This window comes from Triticum dicoccoides, chromosome 6B (genome assembly GCF_002162155.2).
Source record: "Triticum dicoccoides isolate Atlit2015 ecotype Zavitan chromosome 6B, WEW_v2.0, whole genome shotgun sequence".
NCBI lineage: Eukaryota > Viridiplantae > Streptophyta > Magnoliopsida > Poales > Poaceae > Triticum > Triticum dicoccoides.
Window position 1 is genome coordinate 543361748 of NC_041391.1, and position 14793 is coordinate 543376540.

Sequence of the window (14793 nt, forward strand, 5' to 3'; positions counted from 1 at the left end):
CCTGAGGAAGACCTCCAGGAGGTCCATGCCCGTCACTCCCTCCCGAACCAACTGCACCACGCGCTCCATCAACATCTTCACGTCAGCTTTCTCCTCCGGAATCAACTTCAGAGAGGATGGCTTGTTCACTCGGTCCATGGTAAACTGTGGGAGTCCACTCGACTGCCCCGGCGTCGACTGGTCCTGGCAGTAGAACCAGGTCGACTGCCAGCCTCTGACTGACTCGGGAAAGGTCATGGGCGGGAAGGTGCTCTTATTCCTCACCTGGATGCCCAGACCCCCACACATTTGGACGACTCGGGTCCTTTCATCGCCTGGGCTCGCCTTCTTCACGGTCTGAGAGCGACACGTGAATATATGCTTGAACAAACCCCAGTGCGGTCGACAGCCCAGGAAACCCTCACACATGGACACGAACGCGGCAAGATAGGCAATAGAATTTGGGGTAAAGTGGTGGAGCTGCGCTCCGAAGAAGTTCAAGAAGCCACGGAAGAAAATACTCGGCGGCAAAGAAAATCCACGATCAACATGGGTGGCCAAGAGAACACACTCACCCTCTTCTGGCTGGGGCTGCCACTCCTTCCCCGGAAGCCTCGCAGCTCCATGAGGGATCAAGCCCTCGTTGGCCATGTCGAGGAGGTCTTTCTCTGTGATGGTCGACTGGATCCAGTCTCCTTGGACCCAGCCCTTCGGCAGGCGGGATCTGGACGAGGACCCGCCGCGGCTGGCAGATTTCCCCTTCGCCTTCTCCGACGCCGACGCCTTCTTCGCACGTTCCAGCGCCGCCATCTTCTCCTTGGCCATGATTGCCGGCGAGATGCGCGTGGGGAAGTTGTGCGGGGGCGAGAGCGAGCGCGCTGGACGAGGACGAAGGGAGCAGAGAGAGAGAGAGAGAATGCTGAGGCACAGTACAGAAATCCTCGCCGGGCGCATTTATAAGGTCCCTTCCGAGTGGATGACAGGTGGGCCCGGTCGATCTAATCATATCCGGGAGCAGTTATGCAGACGGGATACGTGGCGAAGAAAGCGGCGCGGAGATCGAGGCGTCTATGTCCCGTCCCATCCGAACGCCGCGGTCCGCTCCGCTTCGCGCGCGTCCCCAAATTTCGCATCCCGCGGAATCTGCGAACAGCAGATCAGTCTGTCAGACACGAGGTTTCCTGCGATCCGTCGCTCGGAGATCGTCGAAGCCCGAAAGATCACTCGACGAAAGAAGAGAATGGATCGAGTCGACTGAAGACAAGTTGCTCACTGTCGACGAAGAGATTCTTTGGTCCAGAACAGCGCACGACCAGAGCGCAAAGGTTAATCGGAAACGACATCAACTCCTTCCTCACTCAAAGCCTCAATCCATTCGGGGGCTAATGATGGGGTTATGTACCTAGGGTAGGGTCATGGACCTGATCCAAGTACCTTACCCAAGGACATCCTTAGAAGAGGTCGCCTTTCAGTCGACCAACGAAGGACTCACTCGACTGACTTGAAGGACTCGACCACGAAGACTCACTCGACCACCAGGAGGTCAAGAGGCACTCTGCACTGCAACGGCCTGTAATTAAGTAGGCTTTATGATAGTAAAGACACTTTATGTGGGGCGTTACCGGTAACGCCCCAGACTTAACTCACCTTAAACCCTCTCCTACGTGGGCTGGCTGGGGTCCTGGCGCACTCTATATAAGCCACCCCCCTCCACAGGCAGAAGGGTTCGGCACCTTGTAACTCATATACTCATAATCCACTCGACCGCCTCCGGGCTCCGAGACGTAGGGCTATTACTTCTTCCGAGAAGGGCCTGAACTCGTACATCCCTTGTGTTTACAACCTCTCCATAGCTAGGACCTTGCCTCTCCATACCTACCCCCCACTCTACTGTCAGGCTTAGAACCACGACAATCCCTTCTCCCCCTTGCTGTTTAATATAGCTGTTGATGTCCTGGTGACCCTGGTTGGAAGGGCTCAGGAGCAAGGGTTTATAAAAGGTCTAGCCCCTCAGATTTATGAAGGTGGCCTTTCTGTTTTACAATATGCTGACGACACGATTTTCTGTTTTGATGACGACTTGGAAGGAGCTAGGAATCTTAAAATCATCCTTTGTGTCTTTGAGCACTTGACTGGTCTAAAAATTAATTTTTTAAAAAGCGAGGTTTACTGCTTCGGTGAGGCGAAAGTAAGACAGGAGGAATATGCTCGGATTTTTACTTGCACGATTGGAACCTTTCCTTTTCGCTACCTGGGTATGCCTCTACACTATAAGAAACTTAGTAATAGCGATTGGAAACCTGCTGAGGAAAAATGTGAGAAGAAAGTAGCTACCTGGCAAGGGAGCTTGCTTCCTATGGGAGAGAGACTTATTCTAACTGAGACTTGCTTGAGTAGTGTTCCTAGTCACATGCTTTCCTTCTTTAGATTGCCTAAAGGTGTGGGTAAACGCTTTGATTTTTTTCGAGCTCGTTTGGTTTGGCAAGAAAGGGAGGGAGTGCGGAAGTACCACCTGGTCAACTGGAATGATGTGTGCCAACCTAGGGACCAGGGAGGACTGGGGGTTACTAATCTAAATGTTAAAAATGTTAGTCTTCTTTGTAAGTGGCTCTGGAGACTTGAAAATGAGGAGGGGGACTGGCAGGAGCTGATTAGAGCAAAGTATCTGAAGAAGAAAACTTTGACTCAATGCGAATCATCTCCTAACAACTCCCACTTCTGGAATGGCTTAATGAAAGTTAAGAATATTTTCTATAGCTGTTGTCAGAGAATTGTGGGGGATGGTCGTAAAACTAGATTTTGGGAAGATGCGTGGATAAAGGATAAACCTCTTTGTTTGATTTTTTCCTCGTCTTTATAATCTAAGTTTTTGCAAACATGTTACTGTTGCGAAAGTATTTACCATGGAGTTTAATTGCATTAGGTTCAGAAGATGTTTACATGGGGAGACTCTTGATATGTGGAATAAGTTACTTGATATGTGTGGTCAGGTAATTTTGTCGGATAAGCCTGACAAAGTTAAATGGCTACTTACAAACTCCGGTAGCTTTTCCGTTAAATCTCTGTATCACTATCTTATAGCTAGGCAAGTCGTTTTCCCTTTTAAAAAACTATGGAGGATGAAGATGCCTCTTAAAGTTAAGGCATTCTCTTGGTTAGTAATCAAAAATAGGATTCTGACCAAGGACAATCTGAATAAAAAAGGCTGGAAAGGTGCTAAGTTTTGTGAATTTTGTGACTGTGAAGAGAGTGTGAATCATTTATTTTTCTATTGTTCCTTAGCTAAGTTCCTGTGGAATATTGTCGGATGTGCTCTAGGGAGCCAGAGAGCTCCAATGTCTTTTTTTGACTTATGCCAGAACTGGTTGTCTAGCTATACTGGCAAAGATAGAGTAGTTGTTTTATTGGGTAGTGCTGCTCTATTGTGGTCTATATGGAAAACAAGGAACAAATCCTGTTTTCAAAGTGTTATGCCTAGAGATCCTACTGACATTATCTTTCTTGTATGTTCCCTACTTGACTCATGGAAAAATCTGCAGAAAAGAGGGGTGCAAAGCATGCTTCATCAGGTGTCTAGGCGTATCGTGAGGGTGACTCGTGATATCTTCAGAGGAGGGCATGGTTTGGCGTCGCATGTGACAAGGATTTTGTGAAGCTAGCCGCTGGAAATGCTTGTTGGCTTCAAAGCATTTTTGTTAATTTGGTTATTGTCATTTAGTCTGCTGATACCTTTGTAACTAGCGTCGTACTAGGCCCTTTCATGGCTAGTTTTGGACAGTTTAAAGCATCCTGATGTGGTGATATATATATCAGTGATGTAATGATTAGGCTGGATTGGCTGAAGCATCCTGATGTGGCTTCTAGATCAGTGATGTAAATGGTGGTTTGATGCCTTGTAAACAACTCCATTTTCATAATGAAAATGGGGGCCGTGTGACCCCTTCGTTCGAAAAAAAAATGCGGCAGTTCTCCGCGTGCGTGGGATGGATCGCTCTGTATTTTCGTGCGAGCGATCAAGGCCGACTAACAATTCTCCTATTGGGTTGCGACTCGCCGCAAGGATAATGGGTCATCGGGTGGGGAGGGAGAAAACAAGGGTGCGTTGTTTCAGTTTTGGGCTGAATGTGCGCACAGCTTTTTCGTTTTTCTCACACATGCACGGATTATACACTATATATACCTAAAAAATAATGGGTATTCAACTGCATACCATGAATTGAAGTGGGCCCGCCCCTGCAAGCAGCTGGACGAATTAATGGACGACAGGCTAAGTTACTTACCACTCACACGTGCGTGTGGTGCGCAGCGCAGACAGAGCGGTTGGCCCGCACGCACGCTGCGTTACTTAACTGTCAGGCGGTCGGCTGGATCGTTTAAAACTCTCCTTGGGGTGCCATGGCAGGCAGGCAATGCGAGAATCCTATTCTTCAGAGTTGAGAGTGCAACATGCTTACGCGGGAGGATCCTAGAAGAGAGCCAGCTCAGTGACAGCCGACCGACCTGGTTATTAGTCGATCGATCTGGTTGCACCCGGCCGGTCGACCAGCTGCCGAAATCGGTAACTATGGAGTATGTATTACACTACTTAACCTTCTGTGTTGTACAGTATATGAGTATATGTATACTCTTTCTGTGCTGTGAATACTCGAGCGGTTAGTTGGTCGGTCCACCGAGCTCATTAATGAACTCCACGTGCGCTGATTAGTTGAGAGAGAAACCCTGGCTGGTTTGGGCACTCGCCATTAATAGCCCAAGGGATATGCATGCCAAGTTGACAATAATGCTGCATGGAGTGGTTATCTACAGGTACGCTGTTGTCCGACCAAGCAACCCTGCAGTAAAAGTCATACTCATGCAGTAACAGCATAGATACTCGTATACTTAAGGCACGAGTAGACCGCGGCTTGGGCTAAAATCAATCGGCACGAGTACCAGCCATCGAGATCGCTGTACATGGGAAATCGGGGATGGCATGTGGCTCTGTGATCCTCCGAATTAAATCAGCACTGAATCGGATGTACTACATGGATTGAGTTTTAATCTGTCAATCAATGGATAGATCCAAACCAACAATAACCCTAGCTCCGCCGTCGACACGTAGACGTGCATGCACGCTTGCTATTCCGGTGACTCGCAATTAAGGCTGGTCATAGTGGGGAGTAACTTAGACTAGTAACATACATATGGTACTAGTCTATGTTACTACCTTCATAGTGGGTAGTGTCATAGGCGTGGTAACATAGTTGCCTTCATTTATTACTTTGTAGACTCATTATGCATTGAAAACCGCTATGTGATGGTAACATATTATGTTACTCTATTTGCCTCTCTCCTCATTAACTACTTGCCACATCATCATTTTTGCTTAGGCTGGTCATAGTGGGAGTAACATAGGTAGTAACATAGATGCCACATAAGCAAAAATGATGATGTGGCAAGTAGTTAATGAGGAGAGAGGCAAATAGAGTAACATAATATGTTATCATCACATAGCGGTTTCCAATGCATAATGAGTCTACAAAGTAATAAATGAAGGCAACTATGTTACCACACCTATGACACTACCCACACGTATGTTACTAGTCTAAGTTACTCCCCACTATGACCAGCCTTATGTGGCATCTATGTTACTACCTATGTTACTCCCACTATGACCAGCCTAAGGGGGAGATAGATCAACTTGACACAGAAAGAGAGAGGATTACAGCATTAATGGCAAACACGGCTGCAGTATGCATTAATCACAGGGCGTGCGCACGCGCTTAAACAAACACACATGGCTGGGGGACAGCGAGTTAAATTTGTTATGTCACGGGTAGGCAGATCGGCAAGAACATCAGAGAGAATTGCAGGTTTAGCCAGCATCCGGGCCAGGGATTAACGGTATCCCATGCATCCTGTCCCGTAACTTATCTTCGCTTTCTATGCCGCCTAGAATCCTCCTAATCTGATACGCTAACATTATGTAATGATATGTCCCACTGAATTACCACAACCCGTGAGACATGATACTATGGCGGTTGCATAGGAGATCGACGGTCGAGACGATGGACATAAGTAGTACAGACTTTGTGAAACCTAATTTGTTTCGTATCCTGCCCCAGTATCAACTGAGCATGGCTTGCGATGCCTGGGCCTACAAGATATCTCGAAGTCACGCATCAATTGTATTGGAAACTTGCAAGTTTCCCCTCTAAAAGCATCTGCAACCGGACATCTCAAACCCGTCTCATACGCCCGTACGGGCTGCCCGGTCATTGCCCGATCACGATTTTTATAACGCAGACAAGCCCCTCAACGGCCCTCAAACGAGCGCCCGGGCACTCCCGCCACGTCGGCCTGACAGCGTGGCCTCACACGGACTTGTCGGGAAACCCGACGGTCCGACGGGCGCTTCGACCGTCACCGCGGTGTGACCGCCGCGTGGCGCCGCTCCGGCTCGCCGCCCGAGCCCGTAGCCGGCTATTTAAGCCGGTCGACGCCCCAGCCCTAGCACATCCGCCTCTTCCCTCCCTCCACCGCCACTCGAGCCTAGCCAAGCCCCCGCGCCGCCGCTACTACATGATCCAACACCGTTTCTTCCTCCTTGGGCAGGTCCGGATCCATAGGGAGGCGAGGCTACCTCTGGAACCGGAGGAGGATTTCGAGGAGGTTGAGGAGGAGGTGCCGGGGGAGGAGGAAGAGGAGGAGGAGTAGGAGCCGACGGAGGAGAAGGAGGAGGAGGAGCAGGAGACGGCGGAGGAGTAGCAGGAGGCGCCATCGCTGGATGTGGGGGAGGAGGAGGCGCCGGCGATGGAGGAGGACGTGGGCGTGTTGCCGGAGCAGCACACTATCCTGGACTCCATCTGCTCGTAGTCAACTGCGGATGTCAGGCGTTGCCGTCGGCAACAGATGGAGGCGGCGCAGGCGGCTCCGGCAATCGTCGACAACGACGAAATTTTGAGTAGTATAGAATGTAGTATGTAGCTATATATTCTGCATGCTTTTGTTTGGATTAAGGGGATGAGTATGAGAGACTTGTATGTGAAGAAGAAAATATGAGAAGTACCCGGTCAGTGCCCGCGAACGCGCCCGGACGCGTCCGCTGGCGTTTGAGAGGCCAGATTTGCCAAGTCGGGCTGTAGATGCTCTAAGAGCATGGCTAATAAAATCGGCCGCTATTGGCTTTATACCGGTGCTATCGTCTCGGCAATAGCCTCTGTAAGATAAGTCGTGTAATAAGGCTGGCTGTATACGAGCTACTGGATGGCTAGAGTAATTAATGTTTACATGGATGACTAGAGTAATTAAATATTTAAGAATTTCGATTCATTACCTTCGTCCCCCTAATGCGGAGTGAAAATATGTAGACGAGCATTTAGAGAAACGATTGTGCAGTTGGAAAGGAAAGTTGCTCTCTGTTAGAGGACGACTGGCCTTGATCAACTCTGTTCTCACAAACATGGTTCTCTATATGCTTCCTTTTTTCCAACTCCCAAGAGGGGTCTTGCAAAGACTGGATTATTTTAGATCCGTATTCTTTTGGCATGAAGATAATGAAAATAAAAAATACAGACTGACAAAATGGAGCGTGGTTTGTAGGCCTAAAGACCAAGGTGGCCTTGGCATTCATGACCTGTAAGTCAAGAATGATGCCTTACTTAGTAAATGGTTGTTCAGACTTCTTACTGAGGATGGTGTTTGACAAACTCTGCTGTGCAACAAGTATCTATACCAAAATGATGTGTCTCGGGCCTACTGGAAGCCTGATGATTCACACTTTTGGGCAGGTCTAATGGTGGCAAAGAAACATCTTTTCTGCTTTTGATCTTTCGCGATTAAAGACGGGTCTGATATTCGTTTCTGGGAGGACATCTGGCTAGGCAATGCCAGTCTTCGGGAACAATATCCAGCTTCGCACCGCATTGTTCATGATAAGAATGAAACTCTTGCGCAGGTGCTCAGTTCCTTTCCACCAGATATTTCTTTCAGGCGGGATTTGATTGGCCCCCGTCTTGTGTCATGGCAACATCTTTTGTCCCGATTGGATACGATTAATCTGACACAAGGACGAGATGTGTTCCGCTTGAACCTCACTGCATCTGGGTCCTTTACAGTCGACTCAATGTACCGTGCGCTCACGCATTCGGAGTTTTCAGTGGATAATAGCAACAAAATCTAGAGATCGAAGATTCCACTGAAAGTTAAGATCTTCATGTGGTACCTTCGGAAGGGAGTGGTGCTACCAAAGATAACCTCGCCCGTCGCAACTGGCATGGAAGCAAGAAGTGTGGCTTTTGTACTGATGACGAGACAATCAGACACCTCTTTTTGCCATGCAAGTTTGCACGTTCTACGTGATCAAACACCCAAATAGTGTCTAATCTTTATTCACCCACAGGTGTTGCCAATATTTTTGGTCACTGGCTGGATGGTATTCCTTATAGATTCAAAACGCTAATAAGGATGGGAGCATATGCCTTATTATGGTCGCTTTAGCTATGTAGAAATGATCTGATTTTTAATGACAAAAACTCTTCTTCTTTGCAGGTTATTTTTCGTTGTACGCAATCGCTTCGTACGTGGTCTATGCTTCACCGTACAAAGTTCCAACCGCTATTCAAGACGGTGTGTATGCAATTGGAGCGAGTGGCCATGGAGGTTTTTTCCCAACATGGGCGGCAGCATAACCTCTGTATCAGCCCATCACATCCTTCAACATAGGCATAGTGACGGTTTTATTTGACTCTACTAGTGCCGATATGTCATCTTTTTATTTTCTTTCAGACTATTTGTGTTTGGTTGTGTGCATCCTATTTATGCAGAGGCCGGGTGTTACTCATCATGATTTGTATCTTCTTTTTGTTACATTTTGAGTTAATAAAGACGCCCTTTATCGAAAAAACATGCAAGGGGAGAAAAGAAAACACAGAGTTGATGGTGGGACAGAGGGAAACTAGACCAGCCGCGCTAGCGCTAGCTTCGGGCTGCAAGCGGGCGGAACTTCCTGTATACTGCACTGCAGCCGAGCAGCGATTGACGAAGTGCTAGCTTTCTTCTCTCTCCTGTCTTTACTCTCTTCCATCTCAGAAGTTTGCTGAGGTGGAATCGTTTGTAGCCTGCTAAGTAGGACTATTATACTTGCTCTAAGAGCAACTGTAGTAGTCACCAAAAAAATAGTCGCCGAAAGCTCCATGAGCAACTATTGTGGAGACTCGAGTGTTATAACATTAATGATAAAATCAAGGATTTGAATACACCAAGATTGTCTCATTTAGCGTTGCTTAAAGTCAGTTCAGATTATACTGCAATTACTACATATTTCAACTATGACTTACTACAAATGGACGTAAAAAAAGAAATTTCATGAGATGGAAATATAACAAAGAAAATATATATGATATATTCCAAGGTATTTTGTCGATCCAGGGGATGTTAGTAAGTGTGCAAAACTACAGAGGTCCAAGAATGGACTAAACCAAGCATAGTGGAGTTAAAATCTTTGTTTGGATGAAATGGTCAAATAGTTTGGTTTCATAGAGGAAAGCGAAGATACTTGTGTGTACAAGAAATTAAGTGGGAGCGTAATAAATATTTCTAATACTTTGGGTGCATGATACATTGTTGGTTGAAAATAATATAATTTTCTTGACATGGATTAGGACTTCATTGAAAATAGTTTTTCGATCAAAGATTTCGGCTAGACATCCTTGGTATTAGGCATTGTAATCTATGAAGATAGTAGTGCCCAATAGGACTAAGCCAAAATTCATATTGACAAGATACTAAAAGTGGTTTGGCATGGAAAACATCAAGAGTTTCTTGTTGAGGTCACATGAAAAGAGGTCTTAGCAAGACTCGATGCTCTAAAACATTGATGAGCAAGATGCATGACTGAGATTTCACTCACACTTTTGTTTGGATTAATCATCTATTCCATGGTATTTAAAATAGCCAGATATGTCTAGTACTCTAAATAAGTTGCGAATAAGTTACTAAAGTGATCAAGGTATTGAACATAGGACAACAATAAAAATGTTGTTAAGTAAATAAAGTAGGATTAATGACATGTTTCTCGCACAAAGATATAATGAAGAGATGGTTGTAAGTAGTTACATGAATGATGTCTCATTATAAGAAGTTACATCTTTGTAGTCTTTGTCGGTGAGCCAAGCAATTTTCAATTTCAATTAAGGGTTTTGTGTAATACACTAAATGGTGGTGCAATGAGTTGAAATTATTCTGAAACGGGTTATTGTGGTGAATTCTATAACAATGTCTAATATATTGTCACTTGAGAAGCGACAATGGAGGGTGTTGGACCAGGTAAGTTCATTTATGAACTTGGTATGTTTTCAAGATGGCTTGTGCCAATGGAATACTATTGAGGATAGTGACTCCATAGATTAGTCTAAGGAATCAAAGGTCTACCAGTGATTCAAATATATACAAAGCCAAGACCACATAAATTGTAAAATTTGTGAAAGCATGAAGGCGCGTGGATATGCGAAGATACACACGAACCTGAAATCTGTTGGACGAAGTCTATACCACAAGCGAAGCATATTTTACACTGGTATGCCATAGGTGTAAAGTGCAATAGCATTGACTAGTTTAATGACTCTAGTGCAAGTGGGAGACTAATTTTTATGCAAGCGTTTCATTTGCTTCTCTTCAATGGAAGTTTCATTTTTCTAGAATGTATTAATGTTTGGCCTAATTCTTCTTCTGATGATCGATTCAACCTTTGATCAAAAGGATAGACCTTGGTTTTATTGCATCTCTTCAACAAGTTTAGTAATAAGCATAACGGCCCTATTGTTCCGATGGAGAGAACAACCTGTAATTAGCTTTTCGGAAAATTTCCAAACGAACAATTTCAACGAAATCTTTAAATTTCTCATTTCATTATGTTCAACTTTATGTATTCCTATATCATATTCATATTAACAACTACTCTAGGGGAATGTTTTTATGTGGTGCTAACGATTTAATAACTATCTTTATAGCTCCAGAATGTTTTAGTTTATGTTCCTACCTATTATCTGGATATACGAAGAGAGATCTTGGTCTAATGAGGCTACTATGAAATATTTACTCATGGGTGGGGTAAGGTCTTCTATTCTGGTTCATGGTTTCTCTTGGCTATATGGTTCATCTAGGGGAGATCGAGCTTGAAGAAAGTGTGAACGGTCTTATCAATACACAAATGTATAACTTTGGAAATATGCCAAGAGGCAATGACAAATTATTATTTATTTTCATGTTTGTAACTAATATTAATGTTCTATGCTGTAACTAGAACAATTCTCGAGTCTGCAATAACCACAAGGCTCGGAGGAAAACTCATATGCACTTGTGGAATAATAAATAGTAAATAGATTCCATGTCTCGCCTCTAATACTAGCTCAAGTGTTGCATGATATTTATGTTTTCCTCATCATGGGCATAAGTTAAGTGTTACAAAGGATGTCGGCAACTTTGATGGCATGATGTTAGAAGAACACTTTTGTTGAATTGATCCAAGTTGTGTGTTATATTAAGAGATCCTATAGTCACAAGTTTATAGTTTATAACATAGAGAAAGTTAATATATGCACAATTACTTAGACCATGAGAGTACCGAGTCACTCCATACTGGATGATGCACTTTTAGGTTCGTCAAACGTCAACCTTAATAGGGTGATCATAACAACATCTTGGAGGTTCATAGGAAAAGTATGACGAGGGACTAGATAGCGTGAGACTATGATTTGCTCCTCTGATGATGGAGAGATATTCTTAGGGGCCTCTCAGTGTGATGGTATCCATCATCGTCTTCTCGGATAAAACATGACTTGCTCACGGGGATGCCTGAGCTCAGGAACAAGAGAAGAGGACAAGCTGATAGCAAGAAAATTGGCATAGTGGTCATGTGTTGAGTCATGGGGATGCCGCTATATCACACCTTGGGTTTTGTAAAGTATCGCGAAGCAAAAGAAATAGCACACCGTAACGGTTCACTCAATAATCCTTCTTGTGGGTATAGGGGTCAATATGTACGTCCACGGTTCCTTTATTGATCATGGACCAGAAGGTGTTCCGGTCATGTCTATACTTTACCGAACATACAAGTCGCACACTTAATGTTTAGTGGGTTGTTAGACTAATAGGAGAAAGGAGAATGAGCACAGAAGAGTTTTAGATAGTTCCAAAAGTGTTCCGGATGTTCCCAAAAAGGTTCTGGGAGGTCCCGTAAGGGTCCTGAAAACTTTTGGGGGTGTTCAGAAGGTTCCCGAACCTTTCGGACAATTCTAGAGGGTTCCTGGTGCACAGTTGCCCTGGATAGGCCAAGTGGCAAGGTTCACAAGGCCTTAGGATGGTGCACAAAGGACTTCCTTGGGGCCAAGCAAGGAACACCAGGAGTCCCAGCATTTCTGGAAACGCCATGGCCGCCGGCATTGCTTATAAGAGTCCGAGGAGGACTCCTACTCGTGATCTGAACTGACTTGGGGGAGGCTCCATCCCAAACTTGCGACCCTAGGCTTCCGCATATAAATAGAGGGGCAAGGGCAACTCCTAGGAAACATTAAACCCCTTGGAGGTTGCCCCGTTGCTGCCCTGCGCCCCATTTCTCTCTCGCTTCTAGTTGATCTAGACGCCGCTAGGCTGCTTCTCTCTCTAGTTTTCTCGGTAGATCTTTCGTTCTGGATGGCGAAGCTCTGCTAAACCACTACTTCGGTATGTGTGGATACTTACAAAGGAACTGTGCTTTCGGTGCTCGATCTACGTATTGGTTCAAGGAACAAAATTCTCGTGGCTGGGAAGTGTAACCTAGCAGCGGGAATCTGCATCACCTCACTTCAGCAACTCTTCTTCTGCTACAGTCTAGTTCTAACCCATATGCATCTTTATACTGTTCCTGGGAACTTGTTTCGTAGGGTCGATTTTTTTGTTTTCTACTATGTTTCATTACAATTAGATGAACACGATGGTGCTGGACATCAAGTGCATATTTCCGCCCACCAAAAATATTACTGATAAGCCTCAGACGTATCTATATTATTTGATTGTTTCATGCTATTATAGTGTCACTTTTAGATACTTTTTATAACAACTTATATTATTTTTGCACACTAACATATTAATTCATTTACTCTAGAAACCTCTACAAAGCGATTCGTTAAATCATATGGTCCAACCAATTTTTTAAGTAAAGTAGAATGAATGCCAACATGCAAATATATAGTATAATATAATTCATCTAATGCATAAATTAATCCATGAAGAATTCTGATTTGCTCTTTTTCTTTCTCCTACTAGGAATATTCACTTCAATAATGTTTAAATAAAAATGTGTTGAAAATAATCAAGTAGTCTAACATTCCTTAAAAGTTATGATTTAGGGCGCATGCATGTATAATTGTAACAATAAACGCCAAAATTGTATGACAAGGAAAGTCTAATATAAATTTTTTGTTGCAACATTATGTCGTTAATTTTTCTAAGTGTAATATATAACTATACTAATTTAAGCAATATGCTAGTGGAATGAGTTATAAAAAGGAAAAACTATAATTGATTTTGCTAATTGTTGTCTGAATTCATCTGAGACGCGTAGTCAATCTACCGAGTACCAAGCAATCACAAAAGCACAACACCGAGATTTGTTAACGAGGTTCACCATCATGGCTACAGGAGCTCCTTCCCATGACACCGCTACAATACCGTACCCTGGCTGCCATCTCCCCCTACGCGCCTGTGCTATTATGTTGGCATAGGTTACATCGTGGTTCTGCCATCTTATTATATAAGAGGCCTAGGATACAAGTGTCCTTGTGGGACATGACTACAAATCTTGTCTAAACACAATACAACTCAAAGTCCAACTGTAATCTATCTTATACAATAATATTCGACACAACTCTTAACAATTGTAATAGGAAATTCTATTAGTTGAAGAAGTATACTGATAGAACAAGTTATGAAGAATTATAAAATATAGTTAATTTTGCCAAGTGTAAGAGATAAACCTACTAATTAAGTTCATACATTGACTGAATGAGCCATAAAAAAATGGAAAGAAACTTTTGTCAAGCGTGATAAATAGACATACTGGCCAAAATTATAATTAAAATGATCAAATGGGTTATAACAAAATATGAAATGGTTTTTAAGTCTAACTTATGTTTCTACTAGTTACTCCTATCTTGTGCCGATTGACCAAGTTATAACAAAGTAATTTTTTTTGCTAAGTGTGCACCCATGTTCCCACGCGTTGCAGCTGTCCCACCTTGTATTTACTGTCATCCCACCTACCAAGTACTCTAGAAAGACCAATTATTCATTGCCCTCCTTCTATGGACAACATTGACATCTTCGAGGAATGCGAAGGCATCACTAGTAGGACAAATAAATAATGGAAATATGAAGAGGAAATGAGGAATAATATCCCCATCTCTCGCACAAACTCAGGGATAGGGCGGTGTGTCTCTACCGCCAATGACTTCTACGACCGCCCGCCACCTCCCGAGCTCCCTCTCAAAATGTTGTTTCTACGATCATAGTGGGACTATTAAAAATCCTTTTTACTGCAATTTACTCGTCCAAGGCCTGGCACCGAATTAACTTATGTCCTCTCTGAATCATTGCTAACATATTTGGTAATCGGTTGAAATGATTAATTTGAGGACTCTTATTCTGGCTGGGATGCAGTCCTATGTTGGTCACTTTGGCTTTAGAGGAACGGCGTCATTTTTTCATAAGAGGAAAATTAATTCTCCAATGCAACTTTACATTCTCCAATGCAAACTTACTGATCCATCTTCCATGTTCATTTCATTCATTGCACTCTTT